Raw genomic sequence first — 23,844 nt, 5'->3', positions numbered from 1 at the left:
CAAGACCAAGGAAGGATCCCAGCAAAATTCCCTTTTACTGAAATTGGCACTGACTACCAAGTCTTGGTTCAAACACTGCTTGAGGTTGGTTCAAACAGCAACGCAAACCTTCCCACTTGAGTTCCTAAGTCAAGGTAACTGGAAAAACCGGGGAGGCTGCATACATCTTCTAAAGAGGAAGCAATTATTACCTCTGAAAGCCATGGTGAAATTAATTGTATAAATACTTTGCACCTTATGTTTTCTGCTGGATTTTTCCTGCTTTCGTATTATGAGGAAGGTCCTTTGTGATTGGAAGACAAAAGAAGTAACTATTAGGGAGTCTCTCTTGTTCCAGATTCTATTATGCATTTAATACGTTCCATGTGCAATGATCACATATAATTTTGTTGTGAGCTACAGGCATTTGTCTTGGCAGAGGCTTTATTTTTTACTCATTGTCACCAACTTCAGCAGCCCAGCTCGGGCTCTGATCAGCACTAAACTGATCCAAAAGATTTAATGAATTTAAGAAAGAAAAAAAAAAGTATGTTTTTAGTTCATCTTTCCCCAGTCCTTGTTCAATAAAATGGAGGAGAGAAATGATGGAAGTGGAACACTTTAATCTTCATGAAAATGCTGGTCTGTCTCCATTAATCGAAGCTCTGATTGTGCCAAGCCTTTAAGCACATGCTTATCTGTAAGCACATACTTAAACCCATTGCTTTCAGCAAAGCAAATTTGAGCATATTATGTTTTTTATATGAATGCCTATAATTACAGAGGACTGCACTGAATGACCTCCTAGCTATATTTCTAGTCATATGATCACTTTAAAACTCAGATGTTAGTGAGACTCCAACATGTGCTTAAAATTTCCTAAGTGCTTTGGTGAACTGGAACAACAGTCAAGCATTCTCAAGCATCTCTAAACAACAGCGCATCTTGACTCTCCCATGCCAATAGAGATGATGAAATTTTCCACAGTAATTTGTTTGCAATTTTTTTGAGTTAAATGAAAAAATATTTTTCTCCAATATGGATTTTTATATTTTCAGCTTTTTTTTTTCAGTGGGAAGGAAATATATTTTTTTATTATTATTATTATTGGGTCACTTTAAAATTTTTCTTGTTTTGTCTTAGCTTATTAATAGCAAAAATTATTTCTTGCACAAGGTCTGCCTACAAAATTATTATGAATATATCTTGCACCTTTATGATGGTTTTATTATGAACTCTATTACGTGGCTAGAATGATGCCATCTGATTCTTGCAAAGAGATTTAGCATTGAACTGTATCTCCCAGTCTCACTTGTGTCAGCACTCTCATGTGGCTCAATGATGCTTATCCCACAGCAAGTTGCACAACTCCATCAGTCTGATCAACGTGGCAATTTGTCCACACTTCCACCGTTTAAGTGAAGAGAATGTTTTTTCATACTCCTAATGTTCAAGGTCTTTAGCCAGACCACGTCATTATCATGAAAATAATATCTAATCCCCGGTTTGTTTTTAATTAATTGGTGTTCTACAAACAATCCCACAAAACAGTCCAGTTTTTAAAGAAACTGTTCAATTTAAAGTGTTATTTTCAAACAACATTTCCACAGCAGATGGTCCTATTAGCATCCAGTGTGTCAGATTTTTATATCCACCTGGACTTTCAGTACATCCCACCTCCATAAGCAGGCCCGGCAATGCCACTGGAAATTGAGGCAGAAGGAAGGTGGTGTAGAAGAATCCAAGCCTACCCAAGAGCAGTGAAACAGCAGTGTGTGGATGATGGCCACTGGCAGGAGAGGCACACAGCCCAGCAGAATCTCAACATCTAATATCAGAAAGGAATCTTCTGAGTATGTCCTGAAATTACCATTACGGTATTCTGGTAACATCAGACTAGAAATCTTTCAGGATTTTACTTTCTGGGTGATTGTCAGAAATTTTTTATTGCCCCAGAGTTCATGGCATCCCTCTAGTCTCCTCTATTTTTTTTCACGCGTTTCCTTTTATCAAGAATATCTGAATTTGGTATTTTATTTATATTCACATCATTGTATGGAAGGGGTGGGAATAAGGCTTTTGCCCTGCTTGTGCCCTTTTTGTGTTTTGGATGGTTGGGCCTTTTTTCCACGTGTTTCCTTTCACACCTTGGCCACACGATGTCCACTCTGTTGTGTGGCTTTGCAGAAAATATCACAGTACCTGGCTTTCTAAATTCCTGGTTTCATTACCTTTGAGTTTCCCTACATAGCCTCTTATCATGGACCCATTTAGTGTAGACTTTCTTCAATTTTTGCAATAAATTAATTTACTGCTATTTATATTTATTATCAAAAATAGCTGTTATTTGAGAAGATGAAAAAAAAACCCTACAGTTCTAATTTACATTTCTTTTGCAAATATGCTAGAAGATTTTAGTGCAGTTCTGTCAAATGTGTTTCTTCTCTAATTCAGACTAGTTTATGGCCATTTTCCCTTTACATCCTTTGGGAAAGTAGTTACTAAATTCTACAATATTATAAATGGAGGCCAGTTCTGAAATCCCCCCAGAGATCGCAGTCATTTTCTCATATCTTCCCACACATTCAACACATTTGAAATCCACAGAGTATTTCCTGTGAGTATTTTCTGAACTAAATGACCAAAAAAAATGTTAATTTTATGGTCCAATCTCACAAGGCATCAAGCATCCTCGGAGAGATACTGCAAACTTTCTGCTTCAAATAGCTTCAGCTTTACTTTAGTGGTGGGGAGAGGCTGCACACAGCAATTTGCAGGATCAGGTCCTAAACTGTAGTTGTCAAATATCACTCATTAGTCTATAATCATTCAACACCACCAATCTTAAATAAAATGAAAAAAAGAAATCTTTAGCTGCCTGAACGTCTAACCACAGACTGGACAACATCAGCCCTCCATTCCTGAGTTCATTTATAATCCAAGTCAAATGTAATTAGTCATATCTCAAAGATAAGAACCCTGTTTAAATATTTCACCCCACCTGCAGCATTAGGGCCACATTGGTTTGGGTGTCAGTAGCTGGCAAAACTCCCAAGAAAAGGTGATATCCTGATCTCCCAGCACTGCAGAAGAGCCAGTGCTCAGGTCCCCGTTAGTGGCACCTAAGGTACATGGCCAGACCCCAGCTCCAGGGAAGGTTTTGCCTCTGTCCCCAGCACAAGTGAGCCTGTCCCTGCCTTGGAAGTCCAGTCACAGTAACGCTTTTCGCAGTTGTCTAGTTCAAAGAAGGGTTTTTTTTTCCATGATTGGAAAAAAAAAAAAAAAAAAAAAAAGAATCAATAAGAAATACAAACTCTATTTGTGTTCTTGACATCCATACATTAAAAACAAGCTAACACATACTGTACTTAAAATGCATTCCCATTACCCTAAATTTTAAAAGTACTATTGAAAGTACTACTAACTTTAAAAAACTGTACTAAATTCAAATAGGTCCCAAGGCTAATGGAAGCAATTTGTATACCAACCCAAACTGACTGGCCCACTTTTCAAAATACAGGTATGATAATCTTGTGGTTTTAAAAGGACATTTAAATTGAAAGACTGTGAATTTAGTACATAATTATACCAATAGAACCCTTTAACTTGTCAACTTGTAAATCTAAAAGGCTATCAATCATTTCTAAAGAGGAAATAAACCTTAAAATTCTTTGATTGACAGTGCTTACTTTTTATGTGGAGAAAAAAAAAAAAAAAAAAAAGAGTAAAGTGGCCAGAAATCCATTTACAAAAGTACATTGTTTTACATAGGTGAGTAAAAAGCCAATAATTACACCTCCAAAAGACATATAAATCAAAGTAAGTACTTTTCCCTCACTTACATATTTTAAGTTGCAGTAAACTTCAGGTAACTTTTTATTAAAATACTTTTCCAAATGCAAAGCTTATTGAAGCCATTAATAGAGTAGCATTTTCATTTAAGCTAATATAATCATTTTTGCAAATACAAGATTTAAGCCATTTTTCTCCTTCCAAACAATAAACTTTCAGCCTGTCTCTTGTGTGAATTAACTAAAATTACACCCAGGTGTACAAAATCTGTCTATCTATCCTAGTGTATGAGTTAAGGCACAATATTTATTATTCTTACCATTTTATGAATTACTTCTTAAACCCTTGAGGAAGAACTTTCTTTCAAATTAGACTCTAACAGAATAAGCCATGAAGCTCTTTATGCAGCAACTCTAAAGCCATAGCTCATAAAATCTAAGGCTTTTAATCAAGAAAATGCACAATGTCTATGGAAATAAGGATGTGTACATTATATTCATCTTTTCAAAGTCCAACTTATTTTTCAACAGAAATGCTGCTTATGCCTCTGAGAAAAATGTTTCCACCATAACTATAATTTCAAATCCTGCACAAATAATTTTAATAACTACATGTAGATAATCCACCATCTTTAAAAGTCTCTCTCTCTTTTTTTTTTTTTTTAACTAGTCGGCAGAGGGCTTTTTTTTAATATTTCACATAATGAATTCCTACTGTGTCAATAAAGCTTTGGTCGTTAATTGAATGACTGTCTGATGTATCTGAGAGAGGAATTTGTTTCTGTGGCCACGCTGCCAACTTACAGCAGAATGATCGACACTTAATATCAGCAATTAAAAGGACCTGTTCAAATATCATATGGAATTCGTAGCTTGGGGTAGCATAGGAGAACTCTTCACCAAGGAAAACTCATTCAGTGAATGCACAGAGTAATTGAATTAGACACATTTTAACATTATTATTCAAAGAAAAATAAACACACACTACATAGAAGCATTATGGAAATATTTCAGAACGTAAAACATATCCAGTTAATTTGTTTCCCATGCACTCATGGTTTCATTTATTCCTTTTATTTTTCAGCCCTTGTTTCTTTTTCATTCTGTTTGACCCAAAACCAATGAGAAAGAAGCACTTAGACCTATGAACTTCCCATATGCTTTTCCAGTGGAAAAAGCTGCAAGGAAAGGGAAGGGACACTAAGGGCTCAAATAACAAAAATGAAAAAAGGCTGAAGGCTACAAACAAATTGGCCTCAGGTCCACAGGTCTGACCATCCCTCTGCCAGATGAAAAATCTGGTCCTGATTGTTTTACATGAAAAGCACATGGGAATTAACTGTCCCATGGTGCTTGCTCCTGTGGTGCACCAGGGAGTCGCTGGTTTTCTTAGAAGGTAGAGGAATTGTTGGGAGAGTTTGAGGAAGGTAAGAATGACCTGCAGAAGCGTCGAGCTATAAAGGCTTCAGATTATGTCCAGGAGTTAGAGGCTACAACAGTGGAATGGCAGAAGATGCTTTAGACTCTGCCTTGGTCTGTTCACACATACATTTTTTTTTTTTTAAATTTGGTTCTACCACACAATTAGACACCTAGGACACCTAGTGACAAGTCCTGAACTACAATGTCAAAGAGATGGGGCTTTGGAGTCTACAATGCAGATGTTTTGAGTGTTTTCCTCTCTGATGAGAGAAACTTCATGCCAACGTAAATAGAAGCTGACTCTGTGGCCAAGATACACAGTGTTACTGATCTCAACGCCTCACAGCCATAAAAGAGTATTAATTAATCCATGCAAAAATGCTGCAGCACTGTCACAGCAACGAAGGCCAGGCCAGGAACACATTTAACATGTCTCTCTGTGCCCAGATTAAACGAGGTCAGAACATCTGAAGGCACAGGGAATGAATATTTTAAATAATAAGAAAGGCAGTGAGGAGAGTAGACTCTTCAACAGAAGCCTTGCAGTCTTAGCATCTTCAGAGGCATTTTATAGCTAAGGACCTCTTTTCTCATGGACATTTGGCCTCTTCCTCCATCAACTCAGAAACCCACCTCTGTAATCAGTTCTCTTCCTTTTTAATCTGTACTTCTCTCTGTATTTCCACACTGCTGAGAAACAGCAGTATGGAGTGCAAGTGGCAACGACTGAGAGTAGTCATGCCAAAGGCTGTGGTTTCCCACCCCCCACTTTTACCAAGCACGGACTCTACGAGAAGATGGAAAGCAGGAGCTCCTGCCTCTTGTAGAGGCGAGATGCTGCAGCAGAGCCGATCCAGGGTATTTGCCTTCGCTAACAGCCTGTGGCTCCTGTCTCCAAACTCTGGGTGATTTCTGCTAGAAGCCTCTGTGACTCTAGCAAAACAAAACCTCACGCTGGGAGATAGGGGTAGAGCAGAGCAGACCATACTAATATCAAAGTCCATGTGCCAAAACACCTTACTAAGGCCCTGCTGTGCACAATACTGACAATGGGTGATGTTATAAAGCAACATCTTGACATGGCGTGTTGTAAGCAAACCTGACCCAACAACTCTTATGCACAGTGGCTTCTTTATGCCTGCTCTACAAAGACAGAAAAAAAAAAAATCCACTTCAAAACCCCATCATCAAATGAAAAAAAGTCTGTTTTGCAAATCTCCCTGCAAAGACTATTCCTTTGCTAATTAAAGACTGTTAAATGAAAACATGCAAGCATTTGAGCTAGTTGTTGTTGTTGTGAATTTGGCTTGCTTTTTATAAAGTTTCCTTTCCACTGACTTTCCCTGGGGTGTTTATTCCCACAAGCAATGGAAAATGGAAGCGGGTGGGACAGTGAGAGCCTGCACAGAGAGGTCTGAGCTCGAAAGGCCCTTGCAGTGCTAACTCAGAATTGTCTTGCAATTCTGGTCTCAGTACTCCCGCACTAAAACATAGTCTCGTGCATTGAATTTCCATTTTTAAAATCAAACTGTGATATGATGTCATTTTTTGAAAATTAGATCTAGAAAGAGATAGAGATACCGGAACTGTAATTCCTATATTTTATTGCCATGTCATGCCCTGACACCATGTGTATGCACCAAGCAGTAAGAAAAATGCAGAGCTGAGTCAAATGACAAATCTAACACCTAGATCTCTTGAGTTTCCCTAGTGACTGCTCTTTACTTGAACTAAAAACGCAATAGTCCAGCATTAGAGGCAGCTCCACTGTGTTCATCAGTGTTATTACAAACGTGATAGACAGCGTGATATTTTCTTCCTGATAACAATTTTTCTCCAGCAACTAAGAACCAGAGGAGTTACTCCCTTCCCACCTAGCCTAGTCTCTGCAGCCAGTGGGGCTGCCGAAGATCCAAAGAATGCATGTCTTGAGCCCAATTCTTATATGAAAGTTACAGAATGAGATTACTAGATCTGTCTAGCAAGAATCATGTGTTGGTTTCTCGAAATACATGAACCCTGAATGTTCACTCTGAGCAACCTGCAATCTGGCTTAAAAAAAAAGTCAAAAATTTGTGAGCTTTGCAGTTTCTTCTTCCTCTGACTGCGCTGACCTCTCGTCTAATGGGGAAGATTTGGCCTTAAGGGAGTCTGAAACGGAGTCCAGTTTCAGGCACTGGAATTTAAAAATACCAATTTCAGAACAGGCTGGTAGAATTCACTGGGGATATGTATACAGAGGGTCAGAAGGAAATCAATGCATGTTGGTTACTTCGTCTAGTCATCTAGGTTAATTGATGCATCTTTGGCAGTCATTATAAAAAGGGAAAGAACAGCATTTACATGTGAATATCTTCCTGTTTCTCAGACACATTCTGGTAACGCACATGAGCATGTAGCAAAAAATTTACTGAAAATGGCTAGCTCTCAATGGATTATTCTTTCATTTAAATAAATAAATACATGTGTACACATACACACAAGCATGAAAATGCACACAAGTCAGGATTGAAAATAATGGGTGCCTAAGGTTAGCTAAAAGATCTATATTTAGGTCTACTTAAAAACATTTAAAAAATAAAGACGTTGCATTTATTTTTAAACTGTTGGCTCAGAAACTGCTGCAGAGATGTACCATACAGAGTGTAGGAAATGCTAAAATGTCACCTCATGTAACCTTTTCTTTCATTTTTTACTAAGCATATTTTCAACATCTTTCCTTTGCATGGAATCCTCAAATTCTATAATGTAGGTGTAGCCACCTTTAAAATTTTCATACAGATGATTTAGTATAATGTACAGGATGTTTTTTTTTCTTTTTGTCACCCTTCACAAACTCCTTGGGGTAGACAGCACTGAAAACCATTGTTGGAACATGTTAGTATGTAGAAATCTTTCCTTTTGAATAAACCATATCCCTCTATCACTTTTAACCCTGTTATTTCTCATCTTCTTTTCAGATTATTTAAAAAAAAATAATTATTATCAGGGGATGCATAAATGAAAAACTCAGTGTCCTATCTGAAATGCCAAAACCATTCCTATCAGAAAGCATCTTAGCCTAAATCTGGCTGTCTCTCAAAATTGTAGACTTGTGATGTGCAAGTGCACTATGGTCAGAGCAAAAAGACTCTTCAAGAGAGAAAATGGGAAAAACACCAGCTATCACATCCCAAATCTCTGCAAATGAGATTCACGGAGAAATACAAGTAGAGCTGAATCATAAAAATGAGATGAATTGTGCCTAGCTGTAATGAACATTATAGGTGTGATGTTCTTGGAAGGGACTGACCTCCTGTGAGGTTTAATTTAGGTCTTTAATCCCTCTCCATAACTAAGCTTAAATCCCTTGAGAAAACAATAGTTTCCAAAAATCTTTATTTCTAAACATTAGCTTTGATTTGTCTACACAAAATTGCGATAAGGCTACTCACTCAAAAGCAAAAGGACCATTTTGGCTATATCCTTGATGATATAGCAAATTGTTTAAAATTAAAACAGTTGGGTTTGTTGTTTGCTTAGTTTGTAACATCTAAATAGAAATGTATAATTTGGGAGCTCTCTCAATTTTAGCTGATTTTAGCAGCAGTTATATCACCTGATTCTATAATTGTTCAGGGTTTGGTGTTTGTTTGGTTTTTTTTGCAAAAATTTTAACAAAAACTCTTATCAAGGGAAAAAAAAAAAAAAGAAAATCATACCAGCCTGTCTGATAAACATGTTTCCCTGCCCTCACACCCCAGTGAGCACTGTGACACTATACTTTTATCATCTAGTGTGTGCTCAGAATGAGCTTAGAACAGCAATTGCCAGGAATAGGCAGGCGATAAACTGCATTGATTTAACACATCTTGTTTTCAATCATGCTCGGATTTTCTGAGCACGCATTTTTCCTGTACTCCAGCTTGTAGCTTTTATCTGACGAGCTGATCCCTTTTCACTGGAAAATGAAAAGGTCGCACAATAAGACACGGTTTACTGGAACTTGAGCACGCACCAGGGAAAGTATTTTAGATAAATACTGTCAGACATAGTGGAGCTGAATTTCAACAACACAATTGCTAAACAACAATACTTATTACTCTCTAGAACAAGCCTACAAGCAACTTATGGCTCACAGCGGGGGAGATCTCAGAGTTAGGCTCAATAGTTAAAGAAACGTTATTCAAGCCTGTTTGAAGATGCAGTATTGCTTTTGCCTTGCATACACCGACTAGCCATACCTCAGGACCACACTAAATGCCTCCTCAGTTGCTTTCCTAGGTAATTTATAAATTACAGAAAAGCATATCAACGACTTTTTTCTTTTTTCTCTTTTTGGCGGAAGGGGATTGACTACGTGCTTGATTGAATTTAATCAAATGGGGTACTGGGTGGTGGTAAAAAGAAAATTATCTGTATGCAAAAGTAATTTACCTGAAACTAATTAATTAACCAAGGTGAGTTGCTGAGGAGGTCAGTAAACAAGCAAGGAATAATATGGCATGACCCATCTACCAACGGCCAAGGTACAGTAGGCTTATAACAATAACTCTAATTTATTTTTTGCCTCCCTCTGAAGTGACTGCAATGATCCTGACCAATACAGTACTGGAAGCAAAATATCTTTACTTATTCCTATCAGAAGGAGCAAAGAAATCTTCCAAATTATTCTTTACTGCATTGAATATACCCAAGAAAAGATCTCATCAAGTAAACAGGGAACCTGAATTAATTTTTTGCCCTCGGCCTGAGTGGACTAACACCCTTTTTCCTGCAAAGACTCAGCTGCCAACCCAACGCCAGGGAGGGGGGATTGATTTATCCAGCTCAGCCCCCTCGCAGCACCTCCTTCCCACACCTCGTGTGCATGCATGCACAGAAGGAGTTGCTCTCCCAGCAGCCTTTCTCAGGAGAGGGACCCTGGTTTTCACGAGCCCCAAACAGTCCCCAGACCTCCCCACGCATTTACAGGTATTTCTGCGCCGCTGGCCCAAAGCCAGCCCAGCCCCTCATGAATAACTCGGACTGTGGGTGAGAAGGGCACGTTCAGCAGAGGGATTCCTTCGACAGGCTGCTCTGGCAGCAGTGGGTTCAGCCCCACCGCATCACTCTAAGCGTGTGTCATGCCCTGCAAGCTCACTCACGTAAGCACTCATACGTGGCAAAAATATTGCAAATGGGTGATGTCTGCAGGTTAAAGCAGCCATCCTGCCCTTTCTTTTCTCTCTGATATATCACCATTCATCACTTTTGCTTACAATTATGTAGAGTCTCCCAATCTCTGCAAAGAGAAAACGGGGGTAAGAAACTCCAACCCCTGCTCCAATCTACCCTTTTGGAGAAAGTGGCCACGCTTCTCCAGGTGGCTGGTCACTAAGAGACGGTCAGCTGCTGGCTCAGCTTAGTTACAGCAGCTAAGGAGACACAGGGATACCACCTATCCCTTTAGGAAGCTGCAATACAAAGGGAAGTCCCCCAAAACAAACTATTATCCCCACAACCATCCTTCCCAGTTGTCAGCAATGTCTGTGCAAAACTGGTGTGAAATATTTATGTATTCCTTGCTTCTTCTGAATGTGCTTATTAGTCATTCAGGTCCAGCATAAACACGTTTATTAAATTCACCTTTTGCAACATCCTTTAACCAGTAAAGCAGAAATATTCTGGCAATTTTTCTGAAACTATACTGATACTGGCTGGAAACTCTAAAGACTGGAGCTTAGTTTATATTTTGCATATATATATATCAGCCAAGTCTTCACCTCTAGAGATACACCCATCTTTCTCTGATGTTCTGTTCACATTGTAAGTCTTACAGAAAGAATATGGTAAATATTATTTAAATGACATTTTAAATTATAGGTTTAGATAGAAAAGTCACAAGCAAAGTGATAGGCCTGAAGAAAACTACAAAGTAAAATCCAACTTTGCATGCAATGACACTTTACATTCAGCCCTGTGAGCCTCTCTGCAAGAGAACTCCTACAAGCATTGATTTCTCCCTCTCACCTGGAAACTTTGTTTTTGCTAGATGAGTAAGTTGAAAACCCGTGCTGCATTTTAGGGTTATCTCATGCAACACAGGCAGAATTCTGATATGCCTTCTTCATTAAGTGCTCATAATCCCAGAAATGAAAGTAACTCATTTCTTCCCAGGGTGCCTGTTAACTGAGAAACTCATCTTAATTGAATGCACAGATCAGTTAACCATCTTCAGATTCACAAACCATTAGTGCCCCATTTGCACAGCAGCTTTGCTGGCAGGTCTCCTCCCACCACTGCGCTTCGGGGGGATCTGAGGTTCAGCAGAGGGGAGGTGCTGCAGCAATGAGCAAGCACCATCAAGGGCTTGCTCATGACAAAATGAGTCCTCGGGGCGAACAGGCCTTTGCTAAATTGTCAGCGCTAGATCACCTTGCAAGTCAGTTACAGAGAACAAATACTGCAGCTCTGCTCCCAAATAAGAGGTAAGGAATCTCCAAACACACCTACAGAGAGATCACCGATCTGGAATCTGGAGCCTCACAGGCCTAAGAGGAGGAAGTAAAAATAACTCTTTGTTATCACACTCTTCCCATCTTGCCTTTCCCCCACCATCACAAATTACCATCTAGAATACACCTGGTAAACCAGTGAAGATGAGTATGGAAATAAAAATATCCCAGGTACAACCGTTTGCTTATAAAGCTGATGCTTCAAAAAGAAACTGTAAAAGGTGAGGCAGTGAGGAACCAGACTGAAACTCCCCATCCTGTTATGAAACATTTCCAACAATTTCATATCCAGTTGGAGTGAACCAACCTTTGGTTCTTTGGTAGTCACTGCTGAGTTTAGGATAGGCAGCAAAACATCTCTGCTGGTCAGTAGCACCCCACTCATCCCCCAACTAACGCTGTTCTGAGGGAATTGAAACTTTTCTCCACTCAAATTCTCTCCAGTCAAATTATTTTGATTTGATTTTAAAAAAATATTTCATGTGTTACTTGATTAATTTTTCCTAAGCCAGAAATACAATAATTTCCCTAATTCAAGGCAGAGGTAGAATAAACAGATTAAAGACTACAAGATGAGCAGAAAATAGAGTAGAAGATATAAAGCTACCACCGATAACTAGAAATGATCAAACAGGTTCATAACCGTGCATTTGTGCTTGTTCCAAATTTTCTAGGCATCATTGGCAGCCTGTAGGAAAATTCAGATCCCAGCTCTGAAGCTATCAATAAAATACCTTCAGAGTAGCATGGTATTGCCCATTTTCTCTTGTATAAAACAAATACCTTCCTTCCATCCAACCCAAAACAAAAACCAAACCCCACTGTAACGGATTACATTATTCCGTACAAATCTGTTTCTAGTAGATTTAATGAGAACTGTTGTCATCATAAAAAATTGCCACCAAAATATATGTGTATCATATTAGTATGTCTCAAAGTTCAATACTGACACAAACAGTATCATCAGGTGATAAAAACAAAGATGCTGCAAGCGTGACATGAAAAAAGAGTATAAAAATGTTAAAATCTAATTTAGCAATTTGCAAATTGCCGGTCTAAAAGGAGGAATTTAACATTAATCTTGCTGGAAGTGGCATATTTATCAGCAACTGATTTGTAGCTTTCCAGGCAGTAAGCAATATATATAAATACGCTTCTGGGTCCATCAGCAGTATGCAAGAATGCGCTTAAACAGACAGACTCACTAAGGCCCTGAGTGTGCAAAGTATTAAGCACCTGGCTGCCAGAGTTAATTAGTCTGCGCAGAGCCATGCACTGATGCTGCTGCTCCTGCTCCAAACCAGCTCCATCACAAGTGGCCTGGGGCATCTCTGCTTTCTGTTCTCCTGTGCTGTGTATATGCAATGCAAGAGCGAAGCTTTTTCTTCCTCCCCCACAACCCCCGTGCATGCCAAGCCCACCATCTTGGTATCTAACCACTTGCTGTAAGAACATCTCAGCTCACCAAGGAGGACACAGGAACAGAGGTGGGAAGGACTGGCCTCCTGCACCACCCCTCAGGCACTGCACACTTAAAAGAGGAGCTACTCGTCCTTTGGCCAATAACACATCTAGCTGCTGTGCGAAGCAGGCACAAAGGTTATCAGAAACTGGCTCCATGCAGGGGAGAACTTGCAAAGATGTTCAGTGGCTTGGGCTTCAGGGCAAATCGCTTTGGTTTTGCACTGAGAAGACTGAAGATGCCTGGCAGCCCTCGTGTGTTGCTGGGCTAGTGCCTATACTTGCAGAGTCTGGGGACAGCCAGGGGGGCATAGACCACCCCTTGGATGTCTCTCAAGAAAGGAGATTCCCACCAGTGGAGTTTACTTTGTTGGCGTTGAGTTTTACGTTCTGTGTGGTCTCTTCCCTAACTGAGCAGATGACACACGTTCAGTGGCAAAGGTAATTGTTCAAAATAAATCTAAATTGCAGCTGATTGAGTAAAAAATGGACACTGACAAGATACCATGTCATATTAAACACTAACATGCTTGCATAATTGATTGTCTCAAAAAATGTGCTATTTTTACATCTTTACGTAACAAAGATCTAAGAATCTTCTCCTAAATGAAGCCATATAAAAACATCATCTATATGTATGTGTGTGTGTTGTGTGGCTGAAAATGTGTTATCTGCATCTCCTAGCAGCTAATTTTGCATATGCTGTATATCTGTGCGTACAGAGGCTCAGAAAGGGGACAATCCTTCCTCCAGCCTGTAGCAAGTGGCAGATTATTGCTGGAGCAGATGCAGCTGAGCTCATCATAGCCAAAGCTGGGAAAGCCACAGCATTAATATTTAAGTCTAGGACTGGCAAACCAGTAGATGCTTTCTCCAAATAGCAAAGGGAAATATAATGTCACTTCTTTCTTCCAAACTTTGCTTGTTGCACAAAACAAAAGTGAATGAGCAAAAGAAAAGAGGCAAAAAAATTCCCACAGGATTCTCCTGCTCTACTCAAGACAACTCAGACCTGTCATTCCCCTTTGTTCCTTTTCCTTCTGCAATTTGCCCACACCAGCAGCATGACAGACCAAGTCCCCTTCAAAACCTACTGTTTCAGTAGTTTATCACAACTATAAACTAAACCATGTACTGAAACACATATAAAAGGAAACTAAATACAGCACTTCCTGCACACCTAGAACAAAACTAGGAAAAAATACTTTTTTCCTCAACATTCAAATATACAGAAATTAAGTTATTGGAAAGGGAGAGATGGGACTAATCCAGCTCTGTTTTAAAGCTTGTTATACTGTGAAATACCATATTATTCTACAGGCAGTATTCATCTTACTTCAGCTAATCGTGTATGATGGACACTGACCCACCAAAGTTTGGTGTAAGTATCAGATGGCAGAATTCAGTTTCAAGTATTCTTGAAAAAGTGCTCAGGGTTGATTTTTATTACGTTTAACTGCTAAGCATGCAAATCACTATTTATTATTGGTTAGGCTCTTCAATCCCACTGGATTAAAGAACACATTACATGATTTGGGAAGATGTTTTTTCTTTCAGCATTAAAAGCTCTGTATTTCAATCAGGTTATGGCTGTGGGGCCCTTAAGTTTCAGGGTATTTCCCCAGCAATGAAGATGTATTTTCAATAGCAAGAGTAAAGTAACCTTCTTTGTCAGGTACCTGTGCAGTGGTTTCTTGACTTAGCATAAGAGCTCTTTACACATTACTTGGCATCTGGGCAACAAACAGCCACGAAGCTATAAAATTTAGGTACCTATGCCTATTTAAAAATCCCAGCAGGCACCTAAATGAACTTTCAGGACTCTAAATATAATTAAAATTCTGCCTGTAAGTAACAGAGTCAAAATCAAACAAGAAGCCTGAGACTATAAAAAAAGTTTTCTGCAATTGGATGACAAGCTACTTCCACCAGTACTGTGGCTCTGCAGTTTGCAGTGTCTGGTAAGTGGTCACTAGCAGCATCAGGTGGTATCAAGAACCTGCTATCAATCAAGTTTTAGCTGGCTAAATATGTGAACAATCACAAGGGACAAGATTTAAAATTCATTACTCTGTGCTGTGATGGGCAAGGATAAAAGAGTTACCTGTTGGGCACAACTTTTCAGTAGCCAACTGCATAGGAAAGGAGCTTTGAGTCAATGATTACCTCCCATTCCAAAGCAAAAAAAGTTTTCTAACTTCTCCTTAAGACACTAATGAGTAAAAATGAGTACTATTGCCTTCAAGTAAAACTTATTCTATTGTATTTTTTATTGTATTTTTACTTTTAATTTATTCCCAGCCCTTATGAAATCTTTTGGAAACATGTAACATCCCAGAGAAAAAGACATTTAGTGACTGTCACTAATTTCCCATTAAAATAACAGGATCTACAAAGGAAAGATCAGTATTTTTCAACTTGCAAAGTACAAACCTCCAGGACCTCAGAAGTCCCACAACCATTTCTTGGTGGTCCATGAAAGGGAACTGAGAAAGATGCAAGGCTATTGTCAGCAGGCTTAAAGTCATTGCACAATTCATTGTTCAAAGGTCTGCATTTGTACTGGAAAATATTTAGGTGTCCACAACCCTGAAAAATGTTGAAAAATGTTGAAAAGACACAGCGATAGATGGTTTTTTGGCACAAGCTTTCCTCCCACTGGAAGATTTGCTACATACATTGAGGCACCAGTTTGGAAGACTGTGGATATTTTCTGCTGAATGGGGCCCTTGGAGAGGAAATATTTGATTTACTGCAGAGTTCTCATTTCCCTGAATTGCAAATAAAGTGTAATTTGATTAAATGTAAATGAATTCTACAATACTTTTGGTGGCTTGTCTGAAACAATTGATTGTAATGGGCATCCATCATTTGGCTTGATTTTAATTCAGAGGCAAAAAAGGCAAAATGAGAAAACTAAAGCAGGTGCTACTAACATTCTAGAGCTGCAGCAGTCGAGATTCCTGGTGCTGGACTGTCATTTCCATTGTTCTTGGAAAGCAAGCAATGCAGTATAGGGGAAACGCAACAGCAAAAGAAAAAGAATAATGTGAAACGCATACACAGAAATAGATCTAGAAGAAAATCCAGATTTTTCGCAATGAATTCCATTAAATCAGCTTAAAGAGCATAATTTGTTAAATTTATTTTAACACTGATATTCTAAAACAAATGATTAAGGAAGATAAATACTGTTCTGTGTTTCTCTGTTAGAAGAAAAGCTTTGTTTTTATAGATCACCCAATTCTTTTTTCACCAAGACAGTTTCCAAGTGCACAATACTGGTTTCAGCAGCTCTTGTGGTCTGAAATAATAAAAGAGAAGTGAAATTTTTGATAGTGACACAAGCTTGATGAACTTTTGGTGTCATTTTCTTTAAATGTGGAACTACTCCAACCACAGAGATAATTATGGATGACCAGATTGTAACTGCTTTATTGCTTCTTTTTTCTCATAAATTTTAATTTTGGAAAGTTAAGTGAAAAATGTGGTTTCAGTTTCCTACAAATTGCACACAATTTGGTTTCAACAAGAAAACAGAAAGAGGTGGTACGTTCTTTGGAGTGAATTACGGAGAGAAGTTGTTTCTTTGTCTTTCAGCATCATCAGAATAACAAAATGCAAAATGCAAAAAAGATGACTGAAAAAAAAAAAAAGCAACTGTACAATGTACTAAGAAAAGCACCAAGCAATTCTTTACCTGAATAAGCTCTGAGCAATTTGATAAGGTAATACAATTGCTCTAGCCTTTCTCCCCTCTGTTTTACCAGAATAGTGCTTAAAAGAAATTAAGCTGCACACACGTTACAGCAAATCTTCTAATAAGAAAATGTTGCGTCCATAACCATCTTGCTCTCTCAGAAGGTACCAGCAACTGCCCAAGTGCCATGCAAAGCAGCCCTATTCAGACCATATTAAAAAGGCTTGGATAATTACTTACTAACAAAGTAAGTGCAGAAATGAAAGCCAACAGATGACAAGTCAGTATTTATTTTGCCCAAGAAGTATGTGGGACTCAAATCAGTGTGTGCCTTTACCTACTGTACCCATACCTATAATGACAATACACATATTAGGATCTTAAATCATATGAAAGGCTACCCAGCTTTCCATCAGCAACAATGGTCCAACTGATGTTTTAAAGGAGGTAGAAGATTCCCTAGAGTAGGTAAGAGCAGCAAAAAAAAAAAAAAAAATATATATATATATATAATTGGTCAGCATGGCTATGAAATGGGATGCTGGAGATCAAAATACAAGATGCTTTTAGTCAGGCAGTGAAGACTTACTGGAAGGACTGCAGGTATCACAATTCTTAGAATAATCCCACAAAATTTTGCAAAGGTTGACAATTAGATTCCTAATTTAATGGAGGACTTAAGTATCCTAAAGAGTTTCCTTGACTTTCACCAGGTTGTTTAGCTGCTTCTAAATAAGGATGCTCTTGACACTTAAAGGATACCAATTGATTTGAGTTGCTTTTAATGAAAATAATAGCGAAAATTAACTAGTATGAAAATATGGAGCCTTTATCCGTTTTCGTTCAAATATTTAAAAGTGTGCAGAGCTTCTGGAAAGAAGTACTAAATAAACAAAAGGGATGCTTTTTAAACAAATTTTAGTGCAAAAGAAATTTTTATTACAAGAGCATATGTGTGAAAATCAATTTCCCTGAAAAAAATTCTGGCACTGTACTTTGGGAAAAATAGAAAAAACTTCCCTAAAATATAAAATTACAAAATCTGTGAAATCTAAAGGGATAAAAGTGATTAGGAAATTTGAGAAAATATCTGTGATGACTTTCATGCAGCTTCAGACTTTATTACACAAATCCCTAGGAAATTTTTTTGTAAGAAAACTTTCATAGGCCAACAACAATGTCTCAAACTGTTTTCTAAAAAAAACACATGTATGAGAAACTGCTTAACTGCTCTGCTGACACCCCATGCCATAGCCGTTTCCTGGGTTAGCCATAACACACATTTCTTGTCTGTCCTATCACTGTAATCACCAAAGGCAGAAAAATCCCACAAACATTGTCAGTGCCTTAAAAAGATGCTACACCACAAACACCTTGACCCACAAGAAAATAATTCTCTCAGCGAGTAGAAAGGCACAGTCCTACCTCTTTTCCAGAGGCAAGAGTTGTTTTGTCAGAATTTTTGTCAGATTGCAGTTGTCCCTTCCTGACTGTAGATGCAAAGAGTGCAGGAGAAGAGGGTTTTCTTCACCCCACGCGTCCCCGCAGAGTTGGAACACACACCTCAGTCATTTATCATCATGCCACCTCAACCTGCCAGCTTGACAATGATTTTGCCCCTGGGGTTTCTAAACTAGAAATGTTATTTAGGTTACGAAAACAATTGCACGTTTTCTGCTTCCTGAGCCCGCACAGACCTGCAAGCATGCAACCGAAAGGGATCTTAAACCTGCCAGGGCTGTGCCCAGCACGCAGTTCTCAGCCCCCCTTGCCCAGGGAAACACGCGCCGATGGAGGGAGAACCTGTGCCTGGGAAAGCAGCACACGGGGAGATGCTGTGGCCATCGCAGCCTGCGCTCGCTTCAGCATCAACAGTTCAAGAGCCTTACTGAAGGGCCTGGCAGTTTAAAGAAAGCAATTTTCTTTGGCCTCCGCATTGGCCATAGATTATTTTCCTCCTTTCATTTTTCCTCCCTTCGCCCCGTTCCTTGATCAGAAGTGTCTTTCACTCTCCCCCGCCTCCCCTGTATGGATTAAAGGGGAAAAAAGGGCAAACCTTGCAAGCCCAACAATGCTGAGGATCCAGTGCAGATCCTGCAGATCAATGTTAGCCAAAATTTGCAGGCGGCCTGATCTGTTCAGAACTTGCTCATCTGGTCTGGCTCATATTTCTAGGTAATGTCATGGGGGACGCAGTAAGTTTGCAGGCAAGTGCAAAGCAGCTTCCTCACAGAGCAGGATGCACGTTTGTCTTCACAAGTGCTAAAACGTTGCCCTGTTACAGGAGTTCACTACTTTTTACCTGGCACAATTTCTTACTACTTAATTTTTCTTTTAACATAGGTAAATCTTATCTCTCCTCATTATAAAATTTTTGCTGCTAAATTATTTATGCCAAACAATCAAGTGTGATACCTTTGCAGATGTCAGCAGATAAACAGAAATGCAATGTTGCATGATGGAGTTTAATGCTGTGGAAATGTCGGGGCACTTATTTTAAAATTCCACTGACCTTTGCTGTCCTTTTTTCAATGTTTGCTTATTGCCACAGTAAGGAAACACTGCAATAAGAGCAGGAATTTTTATATGTGGATCCTGAAAGTCAATATTTAAGGGAAGCATGTTTCCTCAATTACACCATTTCTGATTACGTGCTATCAGGAGAGACAGTACAGAGGTACCATTTACACGGAACACAGGCAATACATGTCATAGGGTGAAAAGCGTAAGATCAAAAACACTTGAGCAAAGCCAAGCTACAGGATTGTCATAAGAGGAGCATGGGAGCACAATGTCTGCATGTTGTTACAGTGGGATACTGTGGCATTAAGATATTACAGGTTTGTGGTTATTTTGGGGGTTCCTCTCTTTCCCTGCTGGCAGCCCAGGCTCTGTGGGACCTGTGTAACAAGGCAGTAGTGTCTGTGAAATAATGAGCAGGGGAATGCGGTGCTGTTCTTCCATTGCAATGTTAGGTGCGATGTTGCACACTAAAGCATCGGATCAATACTTCCAGCAGCAAGCCGTTCAATACACCTGAATTATTGCTTCATTTTTCTTCTTATTATAGATGAGTTGTGTTATTATTTTCCCCAAATCGATATTTTACAACCTTTTTTATCCGTTTCTCCATAAATTTTGTGATTACTTTAAACTGGGAATTCCGGTACACTAAATAAGATGCAGTATCTGAGAGGCAGTGAATGTACCAACACGATTTTTTACTGAAGACACTGCTTAAAGGCAGATCCTAATCAATAACTAAGTAGGAAAAATTTTATGTAAGAAAGTTGGACGCAGTGCTACTCTTACAAAATCAAAATTCACATTCCTCGAAAATATTAGCTACAAGAGAAGACTATTTTAGAAGTACAGGGAAAAAGAGGTCTGATGGGCACTTTGCGTGGGAAATTTAATTCCAAACAAATACGCTTTTTACTTCCCCTCAGCTAAAGGGTGACCATAATTCACTGAAATTGTTTCTTACAAAGCAGATAATCCTGTGCACCTTAGAGTGATTTAATTAGCTTCCATAGCTGTCTCCTGCTAAGTGTTTAAAGCATCTGCAAATCAAATCATGTTAACTCATCTGCTGCACACTTTCTTTGTTCTATGCATAGGACCTTCCTAATAGCATTAATAGGAGCATGAGTTTCCCTGGAGAGGGGAGTAGCAAAGTGAGTTAATTACATAGTTATTGTAAAATTGTGTACATTATTCCACAGAACATGCTGGGTAAGTATTAAGGTGCTACACAGAAAATAATGACAATTTTGGGTGATCCCAAGGACCTCAGTGTTGTAATTTGAAAGGATAATGCAGATTCCCACTGAAGTTGGAGGAATTCTACCAAATTCCAAGACATAGTCTGCCTGGCCCAGCTGCTCACGGACTCCAGTGCATGCCTATTCCCTACACACTGGCTACAATTTCTATCCTCACGTTTACTGCAGAATTACAAGATTGAACAGTAGGAGGTACAGTAATCTCCATTCAATGTTTTATAACACTTTAAAAATTTTTAAAGGAAAAAAAACAAAACCCTGCCCTGGGATTTTCTGCTATAAATTCTACAGATTTCTGCTCATATCCATTTGGTCTAATTAGGCAGACCCCTCAAAAAGCAAGTCCAGCAACTTCTTTGGATCTGGGCATCAGCACTACAGTGGAGCAAATAATTCAGAACAAACATCTCCCCCTCACTAACTGTCCAGAGATATCTTTTACTCCAACTAACTTGTTAGCTGAAAGTATTTGTCAAATAGTTTTTCTGATTAACCTTATCCTTACAGATAGATCATGAAAGAGCGGGCTGTTACAAATTTTTGGATTAAATTCTCCATTTATAGCCTATGTTCAGAGAAGGCACCACCCCACCTGTGTGTTTGCTGGTTGCAAGTCAAGCTTTCTCAACACCCAACAGTGAGTTTTACATCCTTTTGTTCAGGCAGAGACACATACACTACGGAAAGTTTACTTCCCATAGTACGCTCTGAGTTTTTCTTAAAACGGACTGTCTCAGCTCACTCACTTGATCAAACATTCACAGGGAGCAAAACACTACAGGGAAACTGAAGGAAATTCATTGCCAAAAACAAATGAATATTCATGGTCCACAGAAATACCCTTATTTCCCAGCTCTAATCAGCATGAACATCTGTGAAAAAAAGTCTAATGGGGGAAATTGGAGAGGGGAGGGGGTCATTTCCATCCTTTCCCTTAGGCTCCAATTTAAAGAAGGTTCATTTGTCTTTTTAACAGAACTTGCAAGCGATGCAAGGATGAACAGTTTTGGTGAAGAAACAATGTGCAGACTGGCCTTGTCTTTGGGAAATTTGAACTAAATTCTTCATTCCAGGCCAAAAGATACCTAGTGCAGATTCTTGTTCCTGTCCCTGACCTGTCAGACCCATGCACTGCCCTGAGAGCCCCTCCATCAATAACAGAGCCTGAGCTGCCAAAAACACCCAGGGAGAATACAGTCTAAGGCAAACAGGCATGGTTCACTCTCTTCTTTTTAAATAAATGACATGCACATTTCAATGCAAGATTTAAGGGAACAAAAAGCACCTCACAATTAAAAAGCTGTAGAGAAAATACTGTTTTTCAGTATGATGGCCACTTGAAGATCTATTTTTAGGAACAACAATGTAACAACTATTTCTAGTAGCTGTGCACAATGTGCATGTCAACTCTGGGGGAGAGTTCTTTTTGGAATGGTGAAACAAGTCAGAGATCTCCATTTGGAAAAAAATTTCCCTTGCAGAAGTGACCTTTCAACATGAATTCATGGTGACTTCTGGCAGTAAAATCTTGCCTTTCATTTTTGCAAATACAAGCTTGCTGCTAGAACTGCCTGAGCATACAAACTACGTATTTTTATATGATGAGTTGTAGTCTTCTAAGGAAAGTACCCCACCAAAACCTAAAGATAGGATATAAGTTAGGAGAAAAAAAAAAAACCACCACAAAACAACAAACCCACAAAAAGGGGATAATAAGCACATGTATTTCAGAAACTCATGGGATTGTAATACTTGGGGCTATAGTTACTTTCCTACACAGCACATAGCATGCAGAGTCACTGAGATTGTAATGTTTCTCACCCAGCTTCAGTCACCCAAGTGCATATTTGAACACTCGTTTAGAGCCCATCTGCAGACAGAGGACAGAGTTTCCTGATGGTGATACACCCACTTCAAAGATGATGTCTGAGACGGTCAAGGAGGTCCAAAGGGAGCTCACTAGAGTGCACTGGATTTCTGTCCCTTATGCAGACAAGGTAAAAAGAGGACCTTATCACACTGAAAAAGGATAAAATCCACCCTGGAAGATGCTGCAGTACTAAAAAGTGACAGCAAGTTTCACAATTATTCATAGACATCATAGGGTTTGCTCTGTAATTTTCAGACTTAAAATGGAGAGTTTGGTGCAACTCTCTGTTTTAACAAATGCATTTTTGCTAGATGAATGTTACAACAGCTTAATTTCCACATGCATTTTCTATCCCATGGGGACTTAAAAAAATACCATTCTTAATCGATTGTGTTGGGTTTTCTCTTGGTTTTGTCTTTTTTTTTTTTAATTAACCCTCTGTCTGCTGGCAATGGGGTTTCCTCTTGTTAACCGCCAATGCTGACACCTGGTGCTATGCAAGAGCAGTTCAAGTCCACAAGTCTTCATGCAGAGAGGTTAACCACAATTTATGCCAACAGGAAAAAGATTAAAAAGTCACATTTGGAAGGGAAGGGATAAGAAGGAAATTAAAGAAGATACTGAAAGACAAAATAACAGCAGGTATGGTCATGCAAATACGTTAGGGCAAACGATGCAAGACTGTAGGGCTTCAAGGGTAACTGCCCCAAATCAGGCTCTTTATTGTGATACTGGATGGATGGTGCACACATCTCCCCACAGTGTAAACTCCCATGAACTACCTGGTGCTTGGCAGTCTAAGCACAGCATGTGAATGAAAGAAGTTCACGCAGAATAGTTGACTTGCTGCAAATCCACAGTCTAATTTACATCATGCTAACATGTTTGTGTACTAATATATTAAATAATTTCTGTCCTACCTTGAGGAATAAAAGAGCTGCATATGCTTGGCTTGGCAGAATTAAGTAAGAATATACAGTTTTATACTTCTGTAATTAACTGCAGAGCTCACAACAGACCAATGGCAAGATCCAATAGCAAAACACCTTTCATTGAACGTAATATAATTATATACAGACCTCAAACAATTGTGCTTGAGATATTTCTGTTGGGCTCGAGATTTTTTTTTTTTGGGGGGGAGGGGGAAGTTGGAGAATTTTGTTTTAAAAAAATGCAGTAGCATTAACAACACAATGTTCTTTCCTTAGCGACATCAGCAATGTGTGATGATCAAGACCTGCCAGAAGGTTCTTGGGAAGTTTGTTGAGATTGTTGAAACTTTTGTGCAGATTGAATCTTAAAGGAAATTCTACTTTGACACCTTAGTCAGCCATTATCATTAAATAAATGTGCACTACTG

General features: G+C 39.0%; 1 protein-coding gene across 10 annotated transcripts in view; it reads right to left on the bottom strand.

Moving 5' to 3' along the window:
- Window positions 1-23,844, bottom strand: part of EBF1 (EBF transcription factor 1) — a 286,812-nt gene that overhangs the window by 34,865 nt on the left and 228,103 nt on the right. The window lies entirely within an intron of this gene.

Source organism: Falco punctatus (genome assembly GCF_963210335.1).
Source record: "Falco punctatus genome assembly, chromosome: 8".
Taxonomy (NCBI): domain Eukaryota; kingdom Metazoa; phylum Chordata; class Aves; order Falconiformes; family Falconidae; genus Falco; species Falco punctatus.
The sequence above is the reverse complement of the archived record's forward strand: the minus strand, read 5'-3'. Positions and strand labels throughout refer to the sequence as shown.